Below are 20,302 nucleotides of genomic sequence, written 5' to 3' on the forward strand. Positions count from 1 at the left end.
GAACTACCCGAGAGTCAACAGAAAACATCACAGATACCAGGGTATCCTCTAACATAGGCACAAAGCCACAAATTTGATAAGTGGGCTCTGGTCGATTTATTGAATTCTTCTGCTTCACTGGTACTTTATTTAATTGACCCTAGAAAATTAAAAGACAAAGTTGACCACAACGTGATTTGCATGGTACTTTGTTCGACGCCGTACCGATTTTGTTAACATGTATTGAATGTTGTTTACACACACACACACACACACACACACACACACACACACACACACACACACACACACACACACACACACACACACACGCACACAGATACACACATACACTGAGATTCTTTAAATGAAATATGCGCACACATGATTGTATGCATCTACAAAGCCACATATGTAAAAAAAGTATTCACGCACACCACAAATGCCTAAGTATTAAAGAGTTCTGTTCATACAGATCATAAATGCCGGAGCATTAACTTATAGAAATGCACCCGCTAATTCAACCACATATTTATAAACTCCTGGAACTACGTTGCTCAATGAATATTCTCACGTTGTTAGCGGCCTGGAGTTTATGTAGAACTGAAATAAATCTCAAAGAAAGCACACACATATGCACACATAACTTTGCACATATTCTGTGTAGATTCTACAAAAGCAGAACAAATTTGTAAGAACATGAAGCAATGCGAAGTTTATGAAAGGCAAATTGACTGCGGCCAGATTTGAACTAGGAATGTAAATGACCACCGGTAAATACTGCACACTTTTTGTTTGTTCTCCCAATCTACCCACCAATATTAAATTCTCACTTTGGTATAATATTACAGATTTATAAGGGGAACATAGAGTCAATAGAATCAATCAAATATGTAATTCTAATTCATCGATCCTGGAAGAACCGAATACAAAACTAAAATTCCAGCGAATTTTAAATTCATAAAGTACGTGGCTGTAACTAAGTACCGCAATATAGTTTGGCAATCTACCTTCTGTGTCACCCATCGCCATTTAAGACGTATAAAATAAGGATTCTCTACCTTCAGACTTCACAAACCTATAAAGATGAACACACGGCTGTCTGTTATTCAATTGTTTATTGTGTTACAATTTTGAAATTAATACAAAAGAAAGAAATTTAGAAAAAAACCCGAACAAAAGACAAACTAAATACGCAGGTAGTGATGTCTTCAATAAGACTGCAAAATCGCTTAAAACCGGCCTCTACAATTATATTTAAACATCTTTTATGGATAAAAGTGGAGAAGTAAGGTTTAGTATTAGTTTACATAGTATTCAATACCTCTCGTAATCCGTTAGATTCTAGATAATGTTTTTACAATATTTATGAGGATGGAGCAAAAGTTTCTGAAATGCATATTATTTATTCAAAATTCAGTTCTGGACTGTTTCATATTTCGATGTTTTTCTAAGATACTAGTTTGGATGTTATTAGCTAATTTTCTCTAAGACGTTGTTTATTTTAACAATAATTGATAACAACGCATATTTTGTATACAGGCGAATGGTGGAAGCGTATCATATTTTGACTTTATCATTGCACATGCTAAAAATTACTGTCTTTATCTCGCTGTCCGCTGCGTTAATTCTTTTCTCTTCCATACGATGCATAATTTGACTGCGCAAAAGAATTCGTTTTATATGTGTACATTTCAGTAACATTGATAATCTAGAATTTCCCCGGGGGATTGCAAATGAAATAACCGACAAATAAACCCAAACGAAATTTATACGTTCTGTGCTTTTATTTAACGCTTGTGCAATCTTAATTAATGCAAAGTTTCTGACGATCTCTCATAGTAACACTGCACATACAGCATTAGTGGGGGAAAAATCTACATTGCAATTAGTTGACTATGTTTGCCATGCTCAGTTGCTACTCTCTATAAAACCCAACAAACACCTCTATTAGTGTATTGATTGGATCCACAGGACGGTGTGACTGTTGCGGTTTTCATTCTATACTTCTCTGCTAATTAGTAAAGATTAATTTCCTAGCAGACTATACTCATTAGCACACAGATGCATTTCTTTTTCCTTCTGTCACTACTGCAATAGCTTCCATTACTTCTCCAGACTAAACTCTACACACTTCTCTCCAAGCTGATTCATCACACACCTTTCTCATTATCCCAAACATTTCTCCTCATCCCCCATACTGTGTTCATATTCCATACCTCGTACTAAGCATGCCACCTAGTTCTTTTCTCGCAGAAACTCTAAATCCCTGGAATTATTTTCCAGTAGTGAATGAGCGGATTTTATAGATTGTTTGTGTTTGTTTTGGCTCTTTATTTTCCGGTTCTTTGTATTTTTAATATTTGAGGGATGGCAATAATTAGACTTAATAGGTTAACCGGGTTAACATCAAAACTTGGTTGCTGGGTTCTTTAGCAGATGTCAGTCTGTTGCAAGCATTCAGACAGATCTCTAGTTTAAGGATAATTTTCTTCCTTTCACCAGTCACGAAGATCCTGAAAATACTTTTTATTCATGCATCGACCTACAGTTCATGCTGAACATAAGCGGCATAAATCTCACTAATCTAAAGGAGCCTGAAAACATCATAGTCACTATCTAATTAAAACTGAATCATATTTCATTTTAGAAACATTCCGAGCGTTTTGTTTTTTGTTCTGGTTTTCATTTTAGAAACATTCCGAGCGTTTTGTTTTCTGTTCTGGTTTTCATTACAACAACCATTTTATGTTTAAAAAAACAATGCTACTGATGCTTTCTTCAATTTGATTTTACTGTACAGATATTTGAATATATATTTGATAATTACTGTCGCTTCCTGACTCTTAGTCAGAACCCACATTGACTTTCCCAAAGGCTTGCACGAAACTAACAATAACTTCTCTTAAACCAGCACGTCTTTCAGCAATAAAGATTTTCATCACATATTCCAATGATTTCCAATGCTTAAACTCACAACATACTAAAGTTACCAGCGGGAAAAACAAACACCACTACACTGCCAAATTTCATGAACAATAGTCAGCTAAAAATATCTACTTTCTTATGCACATGGCTATCTCCAGTTATCTCCATTTGAGATCACAGAACATAATGAACCCTAGAATAACTGTTCGATTAAACACATCACGATATTGAATACGTTCTCCTGTCTGTAATTATGCTCCTCTTTCAGTTAATAGCAACAAAAATCTTCTACTCTGTCAGTGAACTGTTAGAAATAGCAGCCATTTCTTCTTCAGATTACACCCTACCGTCTTAAAAAAAGAACACTTTGGAAATGTTACCGAGGCACATAACGTATGAAAAAGAAAAAAAGATGGGATAGGGATATCTATGACTGAAACATCTTTGATCATAAATTTGTTTAAATAAGGCCGACTTAGGGCCAAACAACGCAACAAGACTATCTTGGATCGTATGTAGGAAAAAAGAAAAAAAATCTCACGAAAATTGATGAATTTTTAACCCAGTGTCGTACTGTGTCTTCTTGCTTGCAGTTCTAACACTTCTCGTATAATGAGCTTTGCTCTATGAATTTGCTGCCGTTACTCAAATTCACTTTATACGATCGTCTGTTACGTGGTACTTCTTACTCTTATTATTTCTTTCTCCAAAGCACCCATCAATCATATGATTGATGCTCTTCGTTACAAATACTGCTGCGCTAAAGAACTCTATCCTTTACTCTAATGTTACAGTTTCAAATTTCAAATTACCAAACCAATTTTATACATTACACTCAGCACTCGGATTCAAGTATGGCTGCATAAGAAGCACATCATACACCCTTCTTTTTAAATTTAACAGCTCTAACACTACATTCTTCTATCTCTTCTCTTGTAAAATTTTGCATTAAGGGGAATCAGAGAGAAAGTCTTTCCTTAATAGATGTCTCCTATATCACAGAGACTAGGATTTTTTTCAAATATATCACTTGGCACTAAATTCTCAATTAAGTTAATAAAGTAACGTAAGTAGAATTAAAAAGCATGTCAAAAACATTTAACGCATCGTTTCAATATGATCTGATGACCAAACTGTACTAACACTAACCTACAACATCCGACTCCCTGAAATATAGTGCCTGTTGCATTTCAAAAAAAAAAAAAAAAAAAGAAAACATGAATTAAATTGGAATAGAGACTGTCACTGAATGTTGAACAATAACTCTCGTTCTTCTAATGTACAATATTTTGGTTTTGAAGATTGTCTGCAATTTTGTCAGATGCTAAATGTTTAATTAAATTGGTTAATAGCTGAGCGATTGTAAAACAATGCAAGAGTTTTTCTTTTGCAGCAGTTGAATTTCATCTCCATGTATATATATATATATATATATATATATATATATATATATATATATATATATATATATATATATATACAAATATATATATATATATATATATATATATATATATATATATATATATATATATATATATATATATATATATATATATATATATATATATATATATATATATATATATGTATATATATATATATATATGTATATATTTGTATATGTGTGTAATATATGTGTATATATGTATAGCCCCGCACTTAAGTTACTGAAATGATTGCATTGTTCAATTAAATGGAGTAGCTTGAAACGGTCGTACTGCATCATCTCTTGATATCCTGTTGCTTATTTTGATTATATATATATATATATATATATATATATATATATATATATATATATATATATATATATGTATGTATATATATATATATATATATATATATATAAAAACAAATAGTAAATGAGTATATGCATATATACGTACAGGTATGTGCATACCGACATCCACCTGTATGTATAGGTGCATATCTGGGTACAGGACATTGCAAACAAACGTAGACGAGAACACACGAGCCACATAGAGAACATTCTACTTCATCATCTACCCACGTTTTAACACCGGCGTTTCGACGAGCTTGGGCAGGACGCATCGTTAAAACGGCTCGTCCCATGGATCGCAGATTAAATTTGTATACGCAAATTAAATCTAGCCATGGAGGAATGTAGTGGCGGACAAAAAACAAGACAGGAAAACAAACAGAAAAGGCTTTACGGCCAGACGAGAAAAATTATGTGTGTATGAACGCGATGAGGCACGAACCCGAGAGAGACAAAGTGGTGCGTCCGTTGCTTGGCGAAAGCCAAGGAAGGAAAGGATTATTGACCGGAAGCATGTGACCATGCCGGTAGAGAGAGTGGTAGAGGGAGAAACAAAGGGAGGAAGTAGAAGAATAGGTGAGCAACAGGGGAAAAGAGAAAGAGAGGAAATACGAGGGGGAAAAAAGAGGTACGTAGTAGTAACAGAGGAAGAACGAGAGGGGTAAAGCGAGATACGTAGTAGTAAAGAGGAAGAACGAGAGATATATATATTTATCTATATATTTATATGCACACATATAATATATATTATATACACGTATATATATATATTTATATACACACACACGTATATATATATATTTATATACATACGGAGTATTACTATGGTTGGAGTTAGCTCGCCCATAGTAACTTATATCTTTTCGAAACGGCCGTAAGACTATATACATAGATTTTATGCATATTTCAGATTCCTTATGAATCATTTTACATTCGCTTTATCCTCCTCTTCCTTGATTCAAATTCGAACATTCGGATATTTATGGACTTATATTTTGATATATCTATATTTATGAATTTTTATGTGTTTATAAATTTTTATATGTCTATGAATTTTTATATATTTATAAATTTTCGTGTATATGTATGTATTTATAAATTATTAAAAAATTGTTATATATCATATAAATGAATGCATCTATGTATGTATTTTGTATACCATTGAGAATTTCGTTAATATGGATTGAGTGAATATATACATCGACATTTGAATTTGTTTTCTCTCCTCCTTAATTCTATATATTTATATACATATATATATTTATACACACACACACACACACACACACACACACACACACACACACACACACACACACACACACACACACACACACACACACACACACACACACACACACATATATATATATATGTATGTATATATATATATATATGTACATTTATACATATATACATACATATATATATATGGGAGAATATACAAATAATAACAACAGACGAGGACAGGTGGTGTAAATAACAAAAGTATATATTAGTATGACGCTCGGGAATACGGAAAGTCTTTGACGTTTCGAGCTACGCTCTTCAACAGAAAGAATACGGAGACAAGGAGAAAAACACGGAGAAAAAAAATTGAATAGTGTTCAGTCACATATATATATATATGTATGTATATGTATGTATTTTTTAAATTTTTTTTATTTATGTGTTTCAGCCAAGTGGCTGCGGTCATGCTGGTGCACCACCGTGATTTTCACTTTCCTTGCATGGCTCTTCTCCCCCACCTGACATGGTCCAATCAAGAGTTTTGATGGCACATCTGGTGTATAAGAGAATTTGACACAGCTGCCCTAAACTGCTTCTCATTACGAGCCATTGGTTCGTCTGGTATCGTGGAGAGGAAAGCGTCAAGTTTTGTCTTGAAGACCTCCGCATCCATGTCTTGCATGTCTCTCAAATGTTTTGGCAGGGCATTGAAGAGCTGAGGTCCTCTGAAACCGAGGCTGCTGCAGTATCTCGTTCTTATGTGAGATGCAGTGGACGGTACCTTTGGCACCATGCAGTGGCGACCCGTGCGGGCATTCCTGTAGTACTTGATACCAAAGTTTGGCACCAGTCCTTCCAGTATTTTCCATATGTATATTATTACCATATCTCTCCCGCCTGCGCTCCAGGGAGTAGAGACCTAGTGCCTTCAGTCGCTCCCTGTAGTTCATCTGTTGGACTGTGGCGATCTTTTTTGTATAGTGCCGCTGAATTGCCTCGAGTTCTGCTGTCCGCTTAACACTGTGTGGTGACCACAACTGAGAGCATATATGTATGTATATATATATATATATATATATATATATATATATATATATATATATATATATATATACATGCATACATACATATATATATATATATATATATATATATATATATATACACATACACACATATATATATATATATATACATACATATATACATATATACATATATATATATACACACATATATTTATATATGTATATTCATATATATATGTTTATATATATATGTGTATATGTATATATATACATACATGTAAATATATACGGGTGTGTGTTTGCATACCTTTGTACATTTATGCATATATGTATATATATGCATGTATATATATATATATATATATATGTGTATGTATATATGTTTCTATATACACACAGACACACGCGCACACACACATTTACACACACACATACACACGCACACATATAGCTGGAACGCATCACACACACACACACACACACACACACACACACATACATATATGAGATGCGTTCCAGCTGCTAGGAGCAGGTAGACACAGAAGAGAGAATAATAGTTCAAAAATTCGTAGATACATGCACGTGTAAGGAAGAAGAGAAGGCGAGAGAGAGAGAGAGAGAGAGAGAGAGAGGGAGAGAGGAAGAAGGGAGAGAGAGAGAAAAGAAAGGGAGGGAGAGAGGAGGTAGAGAATGGGAAGGAGAAGAGGAAAGAGATACAGAGAGCGAGAGAGATTAGGCATTTTGTCGTTCATCTTTCAGTTTAACTGTTATCACACGATCCAAAAACCATCTAAAAGACGTACTATTATATTTACACCTGGAGGAGAAATGAAAAGTAAATAACAAAAAAAAAAAACAACAAAAAATCGTGCATGACAAATAAAAGCTAAAAGAGAAACAAGTAAAAGAAAAGAACACATGAGGGAAAAATAAATAAAAACAATCACTGTTTGGAGAAAGAGGAACAGCAGAAAGAAGAACAAGAGAGTTAGTTTCAGTATATTGTATGAATCTAGGACCACCTTTGTTGTTTTGCATACGTAGAAAACGTTCAGCTATGTTACATCAAACTGTCTGCTAGAAATGTGCACAAGGCATAGCCGCGTAGTTAAGACGTTCGCTTCACAATCACATTACATGGCACCTTGGGAAAGTGGTTACTCTTATGATCTCGGGTTGATCGTTCATCGTAAGAAGAACTGGGTAGATGGAAACAATGCAAAGGCTGTCGTATATGTACTTCGTTTGATGCCTTTAACACATGCCACTAATATATGTATTGAGCACTTTTTACTCTCTGTGTGTGCGTGTGTGTGCATGTGTCTATCCTGTGTTTTGTGTTTATGTTTACACCTGTAAACTGGAGTTATGATTCGGTATAGAACTGATTGAAATAAATATGATCGGGGTCGGTGCAATAATTAGATACCTTGCAGTATCTAGTAACGGCTCTTTACATTAGGAGTTCAAGACCTGCAGAGGCCAACATCGTTTTTTTTATTCTGTCGATAAAATAGAGTACCAGTCGAGTACAAGAATGGTTTATACACCCGTAATGCACCATAGATTGGATGGAATTACGATAATAGAATAAAACTAAAACCTTTGAAGTATCCCGAGTATGTCCACAGTCCAAAGACTGAAACCAATGAATGATTAAAAATTTGGCTTAAAAAGACAAGCACAAAGCCTTAGTTGTGACTCTTAAAAACTTCAATCTAGAAATAAAGAGAGAAATAGAAGTAAGTCATAGGACTTCTGAGTTTATGCTGGTTAAGATGGCGAAAAATATGGACATCTATGCGTGACTTTTGAAAAACACTTTAGGATTTTTAATATACATCTTTATAAATTTCTAATTACCTTAACTTAATTTGTGAAAATATAAATACGTTTTGTGGCTATTCAACATTAAATCAGTCTTAATTGAATCGTTGTAATTTCAGATATTATCTCATATCTTACGGTTATTATTTCATGTTTTTAGTAAGACATACGGTATTATTCAATGTTCCTGTTTGTATACGAGGAATTGCATTGAACCAAAACCTTGTTTAGGAGCGGTGGGAATAAAATAGAAAAACAAAAGTATTTAAAAATGAGATTTGTAAATGTGAGCCTATGAATATATACAGGTTAACAATTAGGTTCGTAAAATGGTCATTTTTAGATATTTAAGAACTCACAAAACTATCACATTCCCTTATCGATTGTTTTTCATAATAATAGCTATTGTAACTGCCTGCTATAAAATTCCTATTATAACTGTCTATTAGTGGGTGTCATTACAATGTCTTTCTTAAAGGCGGCGAGCTGGTAGAATCGTTAGCACGCCGGGCGAAATACTTAATGGTATTTCATCTGTCGCTACGTTCTGAGTTCAAATTCCGCCGAGGTCGACTTTGCTTTTTATCCTTTCAGGGTCGATAAATTAAGTACCAGTCGAGTACTGGGATCTATGAGATCGACTTACACCCTCCCCCAAAATTTCAGGCCATTTGCCTACAATAGAAAGGATTATTATGTCTTTCATTATGTGTTCTTAAATGATAAAAATGAACCGTTCGCAATATAATTGATTTACTTTCAACAAACAACCATTTATCCAACTCTGAAACATAATACATTACGGAAATTTTAATAACAGGAATCCGCATGATAGGAAATTCTTTAAATTGACCATTATGAATGTATTTGTCTATGTGTGTGTGTGTATGTATGTATTTGTGTGTATCCATGCATATATGTACGTATGTATGTATGCATACATGTATGTGTATGTATGTATGCCTGTGTGTATGTATGTATGTATGTATGTACATACGTACATATGTATGTTTGTTTGTACGTATGTCTCTTCTATTAATTATTATGAATCTTCCACTGGAGCCGGTTTCCAACAAAGATACAAGGCTCCATCTTTGGGATGTAGTTAATAAATTCATATTTGGAACTTGAAAAAAGGCTTACATATTTTTACTGTTCCATTCACAGATTGCACTTATAATGTACGAATTAACCGGTCGATTTTTCTTTGTGAAAATCCCAGTTTATCTAGATTCTATTTTAAGCATTTACTAACAAAACCTAGTTCTCTAATTATTATTGGTATGAATATGAATTCATAGTCTGGATATAGAAGCTGGAGGTTTCGAAGCAGTTGTCCATAGATATCCTCTTTTTCTTTGATTTTCAAAGAGATATGGCCTCTATAATGGTACATACCTTTGCCCCTCTATCCTAAACAACAATATTCGGCCTGTTATGTTTACATTTGACAGATGTTTTGTTGGGAATACGCTACCAGTATTCCTTGAGTTAATGTTTATGAATGTATTCCATAACAGAGGGATTTTCTAAGTTTATTTCAGGACAGACTTTTTTTGCGGATGGCATTATAAATTGTTTTAGCAACAACATCGTGTCGCATAGGGAGGTAGTACCGTGACGGCATTTTAGGACAGCTGCTAATCACATGCGTGATGTCTTCCACAGAAACATGACATTGTCTACACATACGGTACACCTTGGGATTACAAGAGCGTCACTGTTTCTCTTGTTCACCAGGTTCTTTGTGGCAATCTTCTGTTCCTGGATTGCAAACGCATAGCCTTCAAAGTGTGATGTGACATAGTGGTTTTTGTCCAAGAGAGGCTGCGCTTCATTTCAATTCTACTGTCTTCTTCAAGCTTACGGGCAACATACCCATGCATAGTCATTTTTTGTGTATGCTGAGTGCTTTCCATCCAGGTCTTCTCTGAGGTAAGAGAGCCCAACTGTTTTGGGGCTGTATGAGAGATCATCAGGTAGAGAATGTTTCTTGAGGAGCTCACTGCTAACTCGTACAATGTTGTTCACTTCACTTTTCAGCACTGCATTTGTATATTTACTTTTACTGCTGTTGTTTAGTATGTATGTATGTATGTATGTATGTATGTATGTATGTATGTATGTATGTATGTATGTATGTTATCAATCAGTTTCATTTCTGTATTTCTTGTCCATAGAGAAAGAGCCGGACTCTAACATAGATTCAAGGCTCCTTCATTGGAACTTTTATCAACATCATCTAGGTATTTGTGCATATGTGTGTGTGCGCAGTATTTGGTGTTAGTGTATGCGCAGATTTGTATGTTTGTTTTATGGATGCGTTTTTATGTCTAGATGCATGCATATGTATTTATGTGCTAAATTTTTGGAAAGTTTTACATATCTTTACAGTTCCATTGATGGCTTGAATCTGTAGTCTTCTAATCAGCCTTTTTCTTTCAGGTTTTGAGAACCCTAATTTTTCCAGGTTTTTGTTGAGGCAGTTCGTTACATATCCCAATGCCCCAACAATCACGGGTATGAATCTGAACTTGTAGTCTGGGTGGAGTATCTGTAAATTTCCCAGTAGCTCGGCGTAGTTGTTCTCTTTTTCTCTAATCTTTAGTGGGATGTTGACATCCGCAGGACAGCTGATTTCTACTACTGTACAGAGTTTATGTATGTATGTATGTATGTATGTTTGCATGTATGTATGTATGTATGTATGTATGTATGTATGTATGTATGTATGTATTGGTCAACTAGATGCTACAACAGCAGAGAGTAAATTCTTTCCACTGTGCAACGCGACGGAGCCGCCGAAAACTCTTCTCCACAAAACATGTATTTGACATACAAACATTTTAATTACAAGGCCATGTTTATGAGCGTGAAATGACGCCCTCTGCTTGGCTGGCTACAAATCGGCTGCTAAATCTGCCACAAATATCTAATGTCATTTATGTGTCTTTGTCGACGTAAAATGTTGCTTTGTCTACTGTTGGGTTAGGTTGACGATTCAGGAACTAAAGCTCGGTAAAATAAGCCAACAGTTTGCCAAGTTAATATAATAACATTTTTAGGCAGTTACTGTGCAGTCTTTGCATCATTTCCTGCACAATGTAAATAGACAATTGGTTTTCTAATCAAAATTCATGCTTCTCTTCATATTTTAACAACGTATGTATATCTGTTTCTAAATATAAACATATTGTCGCGATATGTGCGGGTACATCTGCATTTATGCGTGTGTATCAGTATGCGTGCGACTGTCTATGAGAGTGCGTGTGTATGTCTATGCTTTTATACGTGTATGATAGTGCGCATTTGTCTGTCTGTGTGTACATCTGTAGGTGTGTGTGTGTGAGTGTGCGTGTTTGTGTGAGTATGTATATATGTGGTGTGTGTGTGTGTGTGTGTGTGTGTGTGTGTGTGTGTGTGTGTGTTGTGTTGTGTTGTGTTGTGTTTGACTGCGATTGCATGTACGCGCATACGCATGTCTAGGTTTGTATGCGTACCTGCAAACATAAACATATATAATGGTAATTCTTTAATACAGCATCAAAACAAGTCTTCGATTTGGTGAGAACTTTTTCATTTCATTTACACGCGCGATATTCTTGGGAAAGTCATGAACGTCACAATTTCTCAATTCCTTTCCTCCACTAGATTTCTGGCCAATACCTCGTCCTTCCTATATTTTGTCTACATTTCAAGCTACCGTTTTTTGTATGTATGTACGTGTAAGTGATGACTGTGGTCTCAGTTTATCGGAAACAAATGTTCGAAGGATATATTGATCGAAAGCATCTGTACTCGAAAAAAAAAAAAAAAAAGAGTTGCCTTAACTAAGCGTTGTTACAATGAAACGAATCACGATAAAGTATTCGAAACAAGAAAATAGGTTAAAGGAAAAGGTTACATTGTTGAGTCACTAAAATAAGCTATTTAGATAAAACTTTAAACAGCATATAATCTTACGTTATGGTCAACCGAAATATGTGTATGTCTGTATATGTGCGTGTGTATGAGAGTGCGTTTGCGTGCATGTGTTTGTGTGTACACGTCATGTTTTCTTTACAGTTTCTCTCTCTCTCTCTCTCTCTCCCTCTCTCTCTCTCTCTCTCTCTCTCTCCCTCTCTCTCTCTCTCTCTCTCTCTCTCTTCATATATATATATATATATATATATATATATATATATATTATGGTTGTCCGAAGAAGACCACCACTGACTATTGCCTGTGCGATATGTCGGCAATGACTGTGCTAATCAGTATTGCACTTAGGGTCGAATTCACTCGGGTTCGTACTCACGTTTCCGTTGCTTGCTGCGCTGCTCTCCTATTCTACCTGGTATCGGAAAGTCAGCTCGCCACCGATTGCACAACCTAAGATTTTAGGCCCAATAAGACTTGCACAACACCCCACAAGACCCTCTCCACCCATTGACATGATCCAGAAACAAACCAGTGCAAGATATTGAGTGCCAGTAAGGTTCGCAGGCTTAGGGGTGTAGGAGTGCCATGATCTGAAGCATAAGTAAAAGATTCCTAAAATGTCCAATGCCATTCCCTTCATATCTGGTTTTATACGAGAGTGACCTTCTCTTAGAGATAATTTTTAACAAAAACTAAAGGGTGCCTCACTCCTAGTGGTCTTCTAGCATGCCGGACACCAACCCAGAATTTCTGAGGGTCCTTGCTACTACTAGATAGTCGATGAACCTACACTAGGCTCATCTGTCCTTTTGACAGGTCTTGTTTTTAGCCCTGCTGGCTTCTAGCGACCCTAAGCAAACGTAGTGTGTGAGTGTGTATATGTGTGTGGAAGAGGTGATGGTTTAGTTGCTGATGACCTGACCATACAAAACGTTGTTCTGGATTCCATGTTACCAGTAGTACTCATGAGAGACCTCACAAGTGACCAGACATATATATTTCCTTTATTTGTTTCACTTGTTATACTGCGGCAATGCTAGGGCACCACACTGAAGGATTTTGGCCAAATTACCACGCAATGGGACTGAACCCGGAACTATGTGGATGGGAAGGAAACTTCTTACCACGCAACCTTACACACACACACACACACACACACACACACACACACACACACACACACACACACACACACACACACACACAGAGCACACATAACACACACAGCACACACATAAATAAACACACACACACACACAAAACATATACATACCGCAGTTCTTGTGCCCATGTTAGAAACAATTATAATTCTTCGGGTAAAGCAACTGAACCTATAATATTTATTGACATTCCGCCACAGTATACATGAATTAGTACTGGACTCCTAGTTTTCTGAGACACTCCGATTAATTGCCTCGTCCTTCAGATTTGCATTTTCTGGTGCAGCAAATGCCTAGTGGTTGTCAGGATGAAGAGTCTGTAAAGAATTATCTTCTCTTAAATGAGCATACTAATGCATCATTAGTGTGTATGTTCTCACTATTAATGTAGGTTTAGATTTTTAATCTTATAAAACCCTAGTCTAATGTCTTGAGAGCATTTTGTAATCCCCTTTTTACGAACACAATCAACATTGTCGGCTGTTTTCGCGTGTTGGGAAAATAGAGGATAACATTAATAACTTCCTTTTTAAACTACTCCTTCATTACATTTTGTTCGCAGATTATACTATCGTTGGGTTTCAAGCTTATGTTTTACGCAGCGCTATTTTATTTTTGTCTTAGAATATTCTTGTGTCACAGACTGGAAAATCTAGGTCTGTTACGATCCGGTTCATTACCGCAGAGGCATGTGTTATGCATGCCACTGTAAATGTGTTAATGGTGCAGAAGGCTGAGATTCATGTTATTGAAAAGCGATTTAGCATTGTTTTGAGTGAATTGTTAATACTGAAGTACTCATATTCTTATTGCTTGGTTTCACGGCATAGCCGAACGAAGCAAAATGTGTCAGGGGTATGCGCAGACAGACAGAGAGACAGATAGCTAAACAGATAAATAGATAGATTAGACATACATACACATACATATACGAACATGCAGACATATAGCTAGACAGATAAACTAAAGGACTGGCTGAAAAACAGATGGATAGGTTAGTTACTTGCATGAATTCTAAGGTACGGTATTTACCTATATTTTCTGCTTCTGTCATCGTCGTTAAAGTGTTAAGGCAATTGTAGGTATACTTCTCATATTTGATATATAGTTAAAGCAGTCTGTGCAACGTATTGATGTTCTTAATGATTTGGAAAGAGCAAAGAAAGACAGACATATACAATCCCACCTACACACACAGATACGCACATGCACATACACGCATATACACACACGCACACACATTCATATATTCATGCAGAAACTAAAAAAAAAAAAATGCACGCATAAAACGAGGATGTGCATGAAGAGACTAAGATAGGACAGGGACAAAAGAAAAACAAAAAGCTGACAGAAATATAGTGATATAGATGTCAGAAAGACAAATAAACAAACATATTTATAAATACTAGTAAAAAAAGTTGTGTGTGAGTGTGTTTATATATTTACGTATACAACATATATATATATATATATATATATATATATATATATATATATATATATATATATATATATATATATATATATATACATACTGTATATATACAGTATATATATATATATATATATATATATATATATATATATATATATATATATATATATATATGTGTGTGTGTGTGTGTGTGCGTGTGTATGTACGTATACACACATATGTTTGTAGGTACACACGTGTGTGTAGGCACGCACACATACACTTACATACACGCACACGCATACACACACGAACACATACATAAAACCAGTGTGTTTCATAGACAACACAAATCTGTCGGTTTACATCCATCCACGTGTGAATTGCTCGTTGGTGAAAATAATTCTGGAAGCTCCCCTGGCAATATGCATACATGCATACATACGTACATACATACATACAAAATTACGTACGTATGTATGTATATAAGTATGTATGCATATATGTCTGTACGTATGTATGTACGTATAAATATATATGCATACATATAGTGTGTATGTATATATATATATATATATATATATATATGCACGCACATTACTAACTTACATAACAATTGAAGATTCGGGAAGATATTTTTTTGCGCACATCTACAGATGTTATTTTAACTGTCTGCTATGTTTTGCTTTACAATTTCTAAGCAATTTTCTCAAAATGCCTACACATACATCCATACACACATAGATGCATACATAAATACATGCATAAATGCATACATAAATGACACACAGACTTTTAACTTCTCTTTTGCTTACGCACATATACCATACGCGCGCGCGCGCGCAAGAACACACACTCAAGTACGTGCGCATACGTGCGCGCACAAACACACACACACACACACACACACACACACACACACACACACACACACGAAGGAACATTGTCATTTATTACTTATTTCCAGATGTATGCAACTTGTATTTTGTTTCTATCATGTCAAAGCAACAATAAATAGTTAAATAAATAAATAAATAACTTACGTACATTTGTATATGTTAGTAAGTAAAATAGATTTGTATTCGATTGAAATGACTGATTCACGTTCACAACTGGTATTTAATTTATCAACTTTCTAAAGGAGCGAAAAACGAATTCGATTAGAGCATGATGTAAACGTTGTAAGATGAAACACTTTTTGGGGGGAAAGGTTCGATAGGCCCCTTACATCAATAACAAGATCAGTAACCTCCACCTCGATCCAGTGAGGACACCTCTACCTAGTTGCTTGACTTGCTAGAAGTAGTTCTCCGAAATGTCTTTGATTGCTCTGCATAGCACGATTTTTGTCCTTGGGTAACAACTGTTATTTCCTTGAAAGTATGGAAAATGGAAATATTTCCTTCAAACTTTGCATTTGTTACATTTATTCAAACCTCAAAGAATCTCTCTCGACACATGGTTATGATGCTTCCCCACTACTCCTGCTCATGATCAGAGGTTCACATATTGTCTGTCACAAAAGGACATGCTCAAGTGGTTAAGGTCAAGCAACTGACAAGCAAATCTGTGGTATTGAGTAGAATATTTGCTATAACAATATTCATGCTTCAGCAACTCAGCACTGAATCTGTCTGAAATGTGGTGGAAAATAGGTTAGTTTCAAAACATTGATCTCCAGATAACAAAAGCAAAGTTTGAAGGGAATAGTAGTCATTTCCTTAGATTTCTAGATAGAAACAAATAGGAAACCACACTTACTGATCAAATACAAAATAAATAAATATAAATTTTGCCACAAAACGTTATAGGTCAAAATTAAGTTAACCTGAGCTAAACAACTACAACAGCAACAATAATACTGATAATGATTATAATAGAAGAATCTGCGGACAAGACACTTCAAATATTTAGCAAAAAACAGAACTTGTATTGTCATGCTTACACTTCCCCTGCAGCATTTCAGATGTAAAAGATGCTGATCCTATAGAAAATCGAAACGGTTTTATGTTGTGATTTATACTTTTAATGCTACTAAATTTCCTGTCACACTTAGTTCAATAAGAGGAGGAGAAAAAATGCATAGTCACCTCTCGCAAACAAGTATCCCTTGGTAGCAAAGATTTCTGCATTTTTGCGCAGCATCGGTAGCAAATATCCATTATCAGCAGCATGCTTAGACAAATTTAGACTCCACTTATATAGAAAAACAATAGTTAACAAATCACCGGTGTCGCAAATAGCAGGCGGGGAGAAATCTGGATTCAGTAATTCCACCGCCACTGCCAGTCGCTTTTCATTTGCTACTTATACATTTCTGTGCTTCTTAGCTCTAGACGTGTGTACGAATACTTTCTCAAGACGAATACCACCGTCGCTTTCTGTAGTATATCCACGTTAAGTAAGATATACAGAATGTTATTCTAAACCAATACCCCTTTCGTCGTAACAACACACACACACACACACACACACACACACACACACACACACACACACACACATATATATCTATATATATATATATATATATATATATATATATATATATATATATCTCAAAATAAGCAACACGGATTTCAAAGATGATTGCAGTACGCACGTTTCATGCTACTCCATTTATTTAAGTAATGCGAGCATTACATTAAATGCAATATGAAGAGCAATCTTCAGCTGCACGAAAATGCAGAAAATTACAGTAGAATAGACATATTATAATTGTGGCAACATTTCAAATCCAAGTGAGAGGAAGAATACATAAAAATCCAAGTGGGAGGAAGAATACATAAATCCATCTTGACATAGCCGAGTCTATCAGGCTAGTAATTGATTCTAGGCAAAAGTTCTAACTGTCTCTGATTTTATTGTCTCTTATCTAGTGGTGATAGCATAAGGGACAATTACTTCTAAGTAAAGGGAAGGTGTAAGCAGTATGCATGGACATAGCTATAAGAGTATTAGATTATAAAGGTTTCTCTGGTCAGAGTGGTACCAGGTCATTCTACTACTATCAAAATATTGAGGAATTAAAACCCTAGGTATATGGGTCAAATAGGTTATTTTCCTTTAGTCTGAATAGAGTATCAGTATAGTTACAGATAACAATATTAGTTTAACCAATATTTTAACAATAAGAGGTATGTTTAATAAAATAAAATAAAATGAGATGTAATTAGTTTATACAAAAATCATGAAGTAATGTCAGTATTGAATTTAGGGGCTATAGATAGGGTGTAAAGTTTAAGGATATTAAGTATATTGGGTTCATGAAAACTATTTTGAATTATTTTAAGAAATTTTAGCTAAAAATAATGATACTATTTAGGAGACACATAGGTAAGCTTTATTTTTATAATGTGACTAAAAATTAGTATCGGATTTATATTAGTTTATAATAATGTGTTTACTAAGGTTTAAGGGACTGAAAAAAGAAAAAAGGTGTTAGGAAATAACAAGGATATTCAATACAGGAACCTGATGATTGATTAAAGTTTCATTATTCATTAATTTGTTTCAAGGTTAACCTGGGCTAATTAAAGAATATTATTTGAATAAGGATTCGATTAATTTAGGGCATAAGGATTATAATTATTTAAGTTAAAAATACAAAATAAAACAAGACAACTATTGCTGTAATAACAGCAACAATAAAGGTACTTTTAGAGTCAAGCATTAAATAAAGTAAAAAACTTATGAGAATTTCCTATTCTTATAAGCTAGATAGGGTTAAGATACATATTGAGAAAACTAGCAGCAATAGCAGAAGTGGTGTGAAAAAAATCTTTTATGGAGTAAAGTTGAAATCATATTTATCACAAGTAGATTAAATGCTAAGGTGAGAGATCAGGAATATATGTTAAAAAGGTTCAATTTCCAATTTTAAAATATGTGCTAATTGATAGTCCTAGATGACCATGGTAGAAGTTAAAGTACTATAATTTGATAACTTTAGCTACTTTATAAAAACTATTTTTTTTTTAAATTTAAAAGTGCGAGTAGAGCAGTGTACACATGATACCCTAAGGTCTAATCTATTATTGATTAGATTAGGATTATTTCTAAGTTTAAAAATTTCATATATTTCCATAGAACATAATTCGCATCCATATCTATTATTTCTATAAAGTTGAGCTTTTCTTATAATTTCCCATTTAAGGCTAAAATTAATACCATTATCTTTTAACTCCCAAATTTTACTTGCCAATGTCGTACTATTTGCCTTATGTCTAAGTCTAAACGAGGACCTATGGTTATATATTCTCTGTTTCAGGTTAATACTACATCCTATATAAATATAATTCTCGGTTATTGTACTAATGATGCATCTGTACACTACGTTACGGGTGCAACAAAATCCAAATAAAGGACGATGGGACTTTTTTCTACAGTTGCACATGGTGGGGTTATCAACCCCACCTATATTATTTCTAATATCTCTATTATTATTATTACTACAATTATTTACACTAATATCATTTATCAATTCCTCAATTCTACTATTAGGTATATATTGATTATTACCATCATTATTTAACTCGTTTCTTGATGTGCTATCAGTTAGACTTATTCCTTCAACATTAGGCATATTGATATTATATGAACTAGGTCCTTGATCCCTATTATTTCCATCGGAGTTGGGCCTATCATCAACTTCAGTTAAAACCGTAACGTCATTACTGCTGCATTGTATTTGTTGGTTGAAATTATGGTTGGTAGGACTAAGCATATTGTTACTATCCTCATAATTTCTTTTGCCATTGTTATTTTCACTTCTATTTGTATAATTATTAGTAGCATCATTATTGGTATTTGCTAGATTATTATGTGTATTCATATGACCACTATTTTTAACTTCATTTATTCTAGCTGACCTGATGTTCTTTTTGTTTAACCTAGCTATGATTGTACGTACATTAGGAAGGGTAGAGTAAGAAATTCTGACTGTATGACAAGAGAAGATTCTACTATATCTGTGGGAAGAAGGGAAATTTTTTGTAAAATATTCATAAATTTTTTGTAAATATTTGTGGAT

General features: G+C 34.5%; 1 protein-coding gene across 3 annotated transcripts in view; it reads left to right on the forward strand.

The window, feature by feature from the left end:
• The window catches only part of LOC128247685 (chitinase-3-like protein 1), a 64,399-nt gene that overhangs the window by 15,017 nt on the left and 29,080 nt on the right, over positions 1-20,302 (forward strand). Inside the window, exon 1 of one of the 3 annotated variants that reach the window (XM_089350915.1) lies at positions 318-752. The exons of the other annotated variants lie outside the window; for them this stretch is intronic. The gene's annotated coding sequence lies outside the window, so the exon portion shown is untranslated. Of the gene's footprint in view, positions 1-317; positions 753-20,302 lie in introns of those variants that run through there. 3 annotated transcript variants of the gene reach the window in all.

Source organism: Octopus bimaculoides, chromosome 4, assembly GCF_046866305.1.
Source record: "Octopus bimaculoides isolate indiv1 chromosome 4, ASM4686630v1, whole genome shotgun sequence".
Taxonomy (NCBI): Eukaryota; Metazoa; Mollusca; class Cephalopoda; order Octopoda; family Octopodidae; genus Octopus; species Octopus bimaculoides.